The 10,317-nt window shown below is 40.6% G+C and overlaps 1 protein-coding gene across 1 annotated transcript in view; it reads left to right on the top strand.

Annotated features, from left to right (window-relative positions):
• LOC128662504 (hematopoietic lineage cell-specific protein-like) overlaps positions 1 to 10,317 on the top strand; it is a 783,082-nt gene that overhangs the window by 290,086 nt on the left and 482,679 nt on the right.

The raw sequence follows: 10,317 nt of genomic DNA, 5'->3' as shown, positions 1-10,317 counted from the left end.
AAATGAGAGTGAGTCTTGATGGGCCAGATGGATGGGCCCGTGGCTGGATTGGTAAAGGGCAGAGAGCTCCAGTCCGACTCAGACGCCAGCAAGGTGGAGGTGGAGTACTGGTTTGGGCTGGTATCATCAAAGATGAGCTTGTGGGGCCTTTTCGGGTTGAGGATGGAGTCAAGCTCAACTCCCAGTCCTACTGCCAGTTTCTGGAAGACACCTTCTTCAAGCAGTGGTACAGGAAGAAGTCTGCATCCTTCAAGAAAAACATGATTTTCATGCAGGACAATGCTCCATCACACGCGTCCAAGTACTCCACAGCGTGGCTGGCAAGAAAGGGTATAAAAGAAGAAAATCTAATGACATGGCCTCCTTGTTCACCTGATCTGAACCCCATTGAGAACCTGTGGTCCATCATCAAATGTGAGATTTACAATAAGGGAAAACAGTACACCTCTCTGAACAGTGTCTGGGAGGCTGTGGTTGCTGCTGCACGCAATGTTGATGGTGAACAGATCAAAACACTGACAGAATCCAGGCTTTTGAGTGTCCTTGCAAAGAAAGGTGGCTATATTGGTCACTGATTTGTTTTTGTTTTCTTTTTGAATGTCAGAAATGTATATTTGTGAATGTTGAGATGTTATATTGGTTTCACTGGTAAAAATAAATAATTGAAATGGGTATATATTTGTTTTTTGTTAAGTTGCCTAATAATTATGCACAGTAATAGTCACCTGCACACACAGATATCACCCTAAAATAGCTAAAACTAAAAACAAACTAAAAACTACTTCCAAAAATATTCAGCTTTGATATTAATGAGTTTTTTGGGTTCATTGAGAACATGGTTGTTGTTCAATAATAAAATTAATCCTCAAAAATACAACTTGCCTAATAATTCTGCACTCCCTGTATAGACGTTACTGATGTTGTAAAGATGTGATCACGTGTCACTGATATGTTACACAGTTTGGTTAGTACAGGTAATGATTGTGTGTGCCACCTGAGTGTTTTTCTTTGCTACATATATCAGGACCCAGGAAAGGGAGGTCCTCCAGGTGTGCACCATAGTGTATGTGATATAAGCTATACAGGACATTTTCTGTGTGCAGGTCCACTAATGATTGTGTGAGGTGCACAATACATGAGACCTGGAAGATCAAACACAAACTGCTTACAAGATAAAACAATAAGAATTATCGCTGCAGCGGCTTTATGTGTGTGTTATGGTCATCTCACCGGTTGTATGTGTGTTATGGTCATCTCACCGGTTGTATGTGTGTTATGGTCATCTCACTGGCTTTGTGTGTGTTATGGTCATCTCACTGGTTTTATGTGTGTTATGGTCATCTCACTGACTTTGTGTGTGTTATGGTCATCTCACTGGTTTTATGTGTGTTATGGTCATCTCACTGGCTTTATGTGTGTGTTATGGTCATCTCACCGGCTTTATGTGTGTGTTATGGTCATCTCACCGGTTTTATGTGTGTGTTATGGTCATCTCACCGGTTGTATGTGTGTTATGGTCATCTCATCGGCTTTATGTGTGTGTTATGGTCATCTCACCGGCTTTATGTGTGTGTTATGGTCATCTCACCGGTTTTATGTGTGTGTTATGGTCATCTCACCGGTTGTATGTGTGTTATGGTCATCCCATCGGCTTTATGTGTGTGTTATGGTCATCTCACCGGTTTTATGTGTGTGTTATGGTCATCTTACCGGTTGTATGTGTGTTATGGTCATCTCACAGGCTTTATGTGTGTGTTATGGTCATCTCACTGGCTTTATGTGTGTGTTATGGTCATCTCACCGGCTTTATGTGTGTTATGGTCATCTCACTGGCTTTATGTGTGTTATGGTCATATCACTGGTTTTATGTGTGTGTTATGGTCATCTCACTGGCTTTATGTGTGTTATGGTCATCTCACTGGTTTTATGTGTGTGTTATGGTCATCTCACTGGCTTTATGTGTGTGTTATGGTCATCTCACTGGCTTTATGTGTGTGTTATGGTCATCTCACTGGCTTTATGTGTGTGTTATGGTCATCTCACTGGCTTTATGTGTGTGTTATGGTCATCTCACCGGTTTTATGTGTGTGTTATGGTCATCTCACTGGCTTTATGTGTGTGTTATGGTCATCTCACCGGCTTTATGTGTGTTATGGTCATCTCACAGGCTTTATGTGTGTGTTATGGTCATCTCATCGGTTTTATGTGTGTTATGGTCATCTCACTGGCTTTATGTGTGTGTTATGGTCATCTCACTGGTTTTATGTGTGTGTTATGGTCATCTCACTGGCTTTATGTGTGTGTTATGGTCATCTCACTGGTTTTATGTGTGTGTTATGGTCATCTCACTGGCTTTATGTGTGTGTTATGGTCATCTCACTGGTTTTATGTGTGTGTTATGGTCATCTCACTGGCTTTATGTGTGTGTTATGGTCATCTCACTGGCTTTATGTGTGTGTTATGGTCATCTCACTGGCTTTATGTGTGTGTTATGGTCATCTCATCGGTTTTATGTGTGTTATGGTCATCTCACTGGCTTTATGTGTGTGTTATGGTAATCTCACTGGTTTTATGTGTGTGTTATGGTCATCTCACTGATTGTATGTGTGTGTTATGGTCATCTCACTGGTTTTATGTGTGTTATGGTCATCTAACTGGTTTTATGTGTGTTATGGTCATCTCACTGGCTTTATGTGTGTGTTATGGTCATCTCATCGGTTTTATGTGTGTTATGGTCATCTCACTGGTTTTATGTGTGTTATGGTCATCTCACAGGCTTTATGTGTGTGTTATGGTCATTTCATTGGTTTTATGTGTGTGTTATGGTCATCTCACCGACTTTGTGTGTGTTATGGTCATCTCACTGGCTTTATATGTGTGTTATGCTCATCTCACTGGTTTTATGTGTGTTATGGTCACCTCACTGGTTTTATGTGTGTGTTATGGTCACCTCACTGGTTTTATGTGTGTGTTATGGTCATCTCACTGGCTTTATGTGTGTGTAATGGTCATCTCACTGGCTTTATGTGTGTGTTATGGTCATCTCACCAGCTTTATGTGTGTTATAGTCATCTCACTGGCTTTATGTGTGTGTTATGCTCATCTCACCGGCTTTATGTGTGTGTTATGGTCATCTCACAGGCTTTATGTGTGTGTTATGGTCATCTCACCGACTTTGTGTGTGTTATGGTCACCTCACTGGTTTTATGTGTGTGTTATGGTCACCTCACTGGTTTTATGTGTGTGTTATGGTCATCTCACTGGCTTTATGTGTGTGTTATGGTCATCTCACTGACTTTATGTGTGTGTTATGGTCATCTCAACGGTTTTATGTGTGTGTTATGGTCATCTCATCGGCTTTATGTGTGTGTTATGGTCATCTCACAGGCTTTATGTGTGTTATGGTCATCTCACTGGCTTTATGTGTGTGTTATGGTCATCTCACCGACTTTGTGTGTGTTATGGTCATCTCACTGGCTTTATGTGTGTGTTATGGTCATCTCACCGGCTTTATGTGTGTGTTATGGTCATCTCACCGGCTTTATGTGTGTTATGGTCATCTCACCAGTTTTATGTGTGTGTTATGGTCATCTCACTGGTTTTATGTGTGTGTGTTATGCTCATCTCACTGGCTTTATGTGTGTGTTATGGTCATCTCACAGGCTTTATGTGTGTGTTATGGTCATCTCACAGGCTTTATGTGTGTGTTATGGTCATCTCACCGGCTTTATGTGTGTATTATGGTCATCTCACTGGTTTTATGTGTGTAATATGGTCATCTCACAGGCTTTATGTGTGTGTTATGGTCATCTCACCGGCTTTATGTGTGTGTTATGGTCATCTCACCGACTTTATGTGTGTGTTATGGTCATCTCACAGGCTTTATGTGTGTGTTATGGTCATCTCACAGGCTTTATGTGTGTGTAATGGTCATCTCACTGGCTTTATGTGTGTGTTATGGTCATCTCACCGGCTTTATGTGTGTTATGGTCATCTCACTGGTTTTATGTGTGTGTTATGCTCATCTCACTGGCTTTATGTGTGTGTTATGGTCATCTCAAAGGCTTTATGTGTGTGTTATGGTCATCTCACAGGCTTTATGTGTGTGTTATGGTCATCTCACAGGCTTTATGTGTGTGTTATGGTCATCTCACTGGCTTTATGTGTGTATTATGGTCATCTCACTGGTTTTATGTGTATAATATGGTGATCTCACAGGCTTTATGTGTGTGTTATGGTCATCTCACTGGCTTTATGTGTGTGTTATGGTCATCTCACCGGCTTTATGTGTGTGTTATGGTCATCTCACCGACTTTATGTGTGTGTTATGGTCATCTCACAGGCTTTATGTGTGTGTTATGGTCATCTCACAGGCTTTATGTGTGTGTAATGGTCATATCACAGACTTTATGTGTGTGTTATGGTCATCTCACAGGCTTTATGTGTGTGTTATGCTCATCTCACAGGCCTTATGTGTGTGTTATGGTCATCTCACCGGCATTATGTGTGTTATGGTCATCACACCGGCTTTATGTGTGTGTTATGGTCATCTCACCGACTTTATGTGTGTGTTATGTTCATCTCACAGGCTTTGTGTGTGTTATGGTCATCTCACCGGTTTTATGTGTGTTATGGTCATCACACTGGCTTTATGTGTGTGTTATGGTCATCTCACCGGTTTTATGTGTGTTATGGTCATCTCACTGGCTTTATGTGTGTGTTATGGTCATCTCACCGGTTTTATGTGTGTTATGGTCATCTCACTGGCTTTATGTGTGTGTTATGGTCATCTCATCGGTTTTATGTGTGTTATGGTCATCTCACTGGCTTTATGTGTGTGTTATGGTAATCTCACTGATTGTATGTGTGTGTTATGGTCATCTCACTGGTTTTATGTGTGTTATGGTCATCTAACTGGTTTTATGTGTGTTATGGTCATCTCACTGGCTTTATGTGTGTGTTATGGTCATCTCATCGGTTTTATGTGTGTTATGGTCATCTCACTGGTTTTATGTGTGTTATGGTCATCTCACTGGTTTTATGTGTGTGTTATTGTCATCTCACTGGTTTTATGTGTGTGTTATGGTCATCTCACTGGTTTTAACTGTGTGTTATGGACATCTCACTGGTTTTATCTTTGTGTTATGGTCATCTCACTGGTTTTATGTGTGTGTTATGGCCATCTCACTGGTTTTATCTCTGTTTTATGGTCATCTCACTGGCTTTATGTGTGTTATGGTAATCTCACTGGTTTTATGTGTGTGTTATGGTCATCTCACTGGTTTTATGTGTGTTATGGTCATCTCACTGGTTTTATGTGTGTTATGGTCATCTCACTGGTTTTATGTGTGTGTTATGCTCATCTCACTGGCTTTATGGGTGTGTTATGGTCATCTCACAGGCTTTATGTTTGTGTTATGGTCATCTCACCGGCTTTATGTGTGTATTATGGTCATCTCACCGGCTTTATGTGTGTGTTATGGTCATCTCACCGACTTTATGTGTGTGTTATGGTCATCTCACAGGCTTTATGTGTGTGTGATGGTCATCTCACAGGCTTTATGTGTGTGTGATGGTCATCTCACTGGCTTTATGTGTGTGTTATGGTCATCTCACCGGCTTTATGTGTGTTATGGTCATCTCACTGGTTTTATGTGTGTGTTATGCTCATCTCACTGGCTTTATGTGTGTGTTATGGTCATCTCACAGGCTTTATGTGTGTGTTATGGTCATCTCACTGGCTTTATGTGTGTGTTATGGTCATCTCACCGGCTTTATGTGTGTGTTATGGTCATCTCACCGACTTTATGTGTGTGTTATGGTCATCTCACAGGCTTTATGTGTGTGTTATGGTCATCTCACAGGCTTTATGTGTGTGTAATGGTCATCTCACTGGCTTTATGTGTGTGCTATGGTCATCTCACAGACTTTATGTGTGTGTTATGGTCATCTCACAGGCTTTATGTGTGTGTTATGCTCATCTCACCGGTTTTATGTGTGTTATGGTCATCACACTGGCTTTATGTGTGTGTTATGGTCATCTCACCGGTTTTATGTGTGTTATGGTCATCTCACTGGCTTTATGTGTGTGTTATGGTCATCTCACCGGTTTTATGTGTGTTATGGTCATCTCACTGGCTTTGTGTGTGTGTTATGGTCATCTCATCGGTTTTATGTGTGTTATGGTTATCTCACTGGCTTTATGTGTGTGTTATGGTAATCTCACTGGTTTTATGTGTGTGTTATGGTCATCTCACTGATTGTATGTGTGTGTTATGGTCATCTCACTGGTTTTATGTGTGTTATGGTCATCTCACTGGCGTTATGTGTGTGTTATGGTCATCTCATCGGTTTTATGTGTGTTATGGTCATCTCACTAGTTTTATCTGTGTGTTATGGTAATCTCACTGGTTTTATGTGTGTGTTATGGTCATCTCACTGGTTTTATGTGTGTTATGGTCATCTAACTGGTTTTATGTGTGTTATGGTCATCTCACTGGCTTTATGTGTGTGTTATGGTCATCTCATCGGTTTTAGTGTGTTATGGTCATCTCACTGGTTTTATGTGTGTTATGGTCATCTCACTGGTTTTATGTGTGTGTTATTGTCATCTCACTGGTTTTATGTGTGTGTTATGGTCATCTCACTGGTTTTATCTGTGTGTTATGGTAATCTCACTGGTTTTATCTGTGTGTTATGGTCATCTCACTGGTTTTATGTGTGTGTTATGTCCATCTCACTGGTTTTATCTCTGTGTTATGGTCATCTCACTGGCTTTATGTGTGCTATGGTAATCTCACTGGTTTTATGTGTGTGTTATGGTCATCTCACTGGTTTTATGTGTGTTATGGTCATCTCACTGGTTTCATGTGTGTGTTATGGTCATCTTACTGGCTTTATATGTGTGTTATGGTCATCTCACCGGTTTTATGTGTGTTATGGTCATCTCACTGGTTTTATGTGTGTGTTATGGTCATCTCACTGGTTTTATGTGTGTGTTATGGTCATCTCACTGGCTTTATGTGTGTATTATGGTCATCTCACCAGTTGTATGTGTGTTATGGTCATCTCACTGGTTTTATTTGTGTGTTATGGTCATCTCACTGGCTTTATATGTGTGTTATGGTCATCTCACTGGCTTTATGTGTGTGTTATGGTCATCTCACCGGCTTTATGTGTGTGTTATGGTCATCTCACTGGCTTTATATATGTGTTATGGTCATCTCACTGGCTTTATGTGTGGGTTATGGTCATCTCACCGGTTTTATGTGTGTGTTATGGTCATCTCACCGGCTTTATGTGTGTTATGGTCATCTCACCGGCTTTATGTGTTTTATGGTCATCTCACCGGCTTTATGTGTGTGTTATGGACATCTCACTGGTTTTATGTGTGTGTTATGGTCATCTCACTTGTTTTATGTGTGTGTTATGTCATCTCACAGGCATTATGTATGTGTTATCGTCATCTCACAGGCTTTATGTGTTTTATGCTCATCTCACAGGCTTTATGTGTGTGTTATGCTCATCTCACAGGCTTTACGTGTGTGTTATGGTCATCTCACAGGCTTTATGTGTGTGTTATGGTCATCTCACCGGCTTTATGTGTGTGTTATGGTCATCTCACCGACTTTATGTGTGTGTTATGCTTATCTCACCGACTTTATGTGTATGTTATGGTCATCTCATTGGCTTTATGTGTGTGTTATGGTCATCTCATCGGCTTTATGTGTGTTATGGTCATCTCACTGGTTTTATGTGTGTGTTATGGTCATCACACCGGCTTTATGTGTGTGTTATGGTCATCTCACCGACTTTATGTGTGTGTTATGTTAATCTCACAGGCTTTATGTGTGTGTTTTGTTCATCTCACAGGCTTTATGTGTGTGCTATGGTCATCTCACCAGTTTTATGTGTGTTATGGTCATCACACTGGCTTTATGTGTGTGTTATGGTCATCTCACCAGTTTTATGTGTGGTATGGTCATCTCACTGGATTTATGTGTGTGTTATGGTCATCTCACTGGTTTTATGTGTGTGTTATGGTCATCTCACCGGTTTTATGTGTGTTATGGTCATCTCACTGGCTTTATGTGTGTGTTATGGTCATCTCATCGGTTTTATGTGTGTTATGGTCATCTCACTGGCTTTATGTGTGTGTTATGGTCATCTCACTGGTTTTATGTGTGTGTTATGGTCATCTCACTGGTTTTATGTGTGTGTTATGGTCATCTCACCGGTTATATGTGTGTTATGGTCATCTCACTGGCTTTATGTGTGTGTTATGGTCATCTCACTGGCTTTATGTGTGTGTTATGGTCATCTCACTGGTTTTATGTGTGTGTTATGGTCATCTCACCGGCTTTATGTGTGTGTTATGGTCATCTCACTGGCTTTATTTGTGTGTTATGGTCATCTCACTGGCTTTATGTGTGTGTTATGGTCATCTCACTGGTTTTATATGAGTGTTATGGTCATCTCACCGACTTTGTGTGTGTTATGGTCATCTCACTGGTTTTATGTGTGTGTTATGGTCATCTCACTGGTTTTATGTGTGTTATGGTCATCTCACTGGTTTTATGTGTGTGTTATGGTCATCTTACTGGCTTTATATGTGTGTTATGGTCATCTCACCGGTTTTATGTGTGTGTTATGGTCATCTCACTGGTTTTATCTGTGTGTTATGGTCATCTCACTGGCTTTATGTGTGTGTTATGGTCATCTCACTGGTTTTATGTGTGTGTTATGGTCATCTCACTGGCTTTATGTGTGTGTTATGGTCATCTCACTGGCTTTATGTGTGTGTTATGGTCATCTCACTGGCTTTATGTGTATGCTATGGTCATCTCACCGTCTTTATGTGTGTTATGGTCATCTCACGGGCTTTAAGTGTGTATTATGGTCATCTCACTGGCTTTATGTGTGTGTTATGGTCATCTCACTGGCTTTATGTGTGTTTTATGGTCATCTCACCAGTTGTATGTGTGTTATGGTCATCTCACTGGTTTTATGTGTGTTATGGTCATCTCACTAGTTTTATTTGTGTTTTATGGTAATCTCACTGGCTTTATATGTGTGTTATGGTCATCTCACTGGCTTTATGTGTGTGTTATGGTCATCTCACCTGCTTTATGTGTGTTATGGTCATCTCACTGGCTTTATGTGTGTAATGGTCATCTCACCAGTTTTATGTGTGTGTTATGGTCATCTCACCGGCTTTATGTGTGTATTATGGTCATCTCACAGGCTTTATGTGTGTGTTATGGTCATCTCACCGGCTTTATGTGTGTGTTATGGTCATCTCACCGACTTTATGTGTATGTTATGGTCATCTCACTGGCTTTATATGTGTGTTATGGTCATCTCACCGGTTTTATGTGTGTGTTATTGTCATCTCACTGGTTTTATGTGTGTGTTATGGTCATCTCACTGGTTTTATCTGTGTGTTATGGTAATCTCACTGGTTTTATCTGTGTGTTATGGTCATCTCACTGGTTTTATGTGTGTGTTATGGCCATCTCACTGGTTTTATCTCTGTGTTATGGTCATCTCACTGGCTTTATGTGTGCTATGGTAATCTCACTGGTTTTATGTGTGTGTTATGGTCATCTCACTGGTTTTATGTGTGTTATGGTCATCTCACTGGTTTTATGTGTGTTATGGTCATCTCACTGGTTTCATGTGTGTGTTATGGTCATCTTACTGGCTTTATATGTGTGTTATGGTCATCTCACCGGTTTTATGTGTGTTATGGTCATCTCACTGGTTTTATGTGTGTGTTATGGTCATCTCACTGGTTTTATGTGTGTGTTATGGTCATCTCACTGGTTTTATGTGTGTGTTATGGTCATCTCACTGGCTTTATGTGTGTATTATGGTCATCTCACCAGTTGTATGTGTGTTATGGTCATCTCACTGGTTTTATTTGTGTGTTATGGTCATCTCACTGGCTTTATATGTGTGTTATGGTCATCTCACTGGCTTTATGTGTGTGTTATGGTCATCTCACCGGCTTTATGTGTGTGTTATGGTCATCTCACTGGCTTTATATATGTGTTATGGTCATCTCACTGGCTTTATGTGTGGGTTATGGTCATCTCACCGGTTTTATGTGTGTGTTATGGTCATCTCACCGGCTTTATGTGTGTTATGGTCATCTCACCGGCTTTATGTGTTTTATGGTCATCTCACCGGCTTTATGTGTGTGTTATGGACATCTCACTGGTTTTATGTGTGTGTTATGGTCATCTCACTTGTTTTATGTGTGTGTTATGTCATCTCACAGGCATTATGTATGTGTTATCGTCATCTCACAGGCTT

This window comes from Bombina bombina, chromosome 6 (genome assembly GCF_027579735.1).
Source record: "Bombina bombina isolate aBomBom1 chromosome 6, aBomBom1.pri, whole genome shotgun sequence".
Lineage (NCBI taxonomy): Eukaryota > Metazoa > Chordata > Amphibia > Anura > Bombinatoridae > Bombina > Bombina bombina.
The sequence above is the reverse complement of the archived record's forward strand: the minus strand, read 5'-3'. Positions and strand labels throughout refer to the sequence as shown.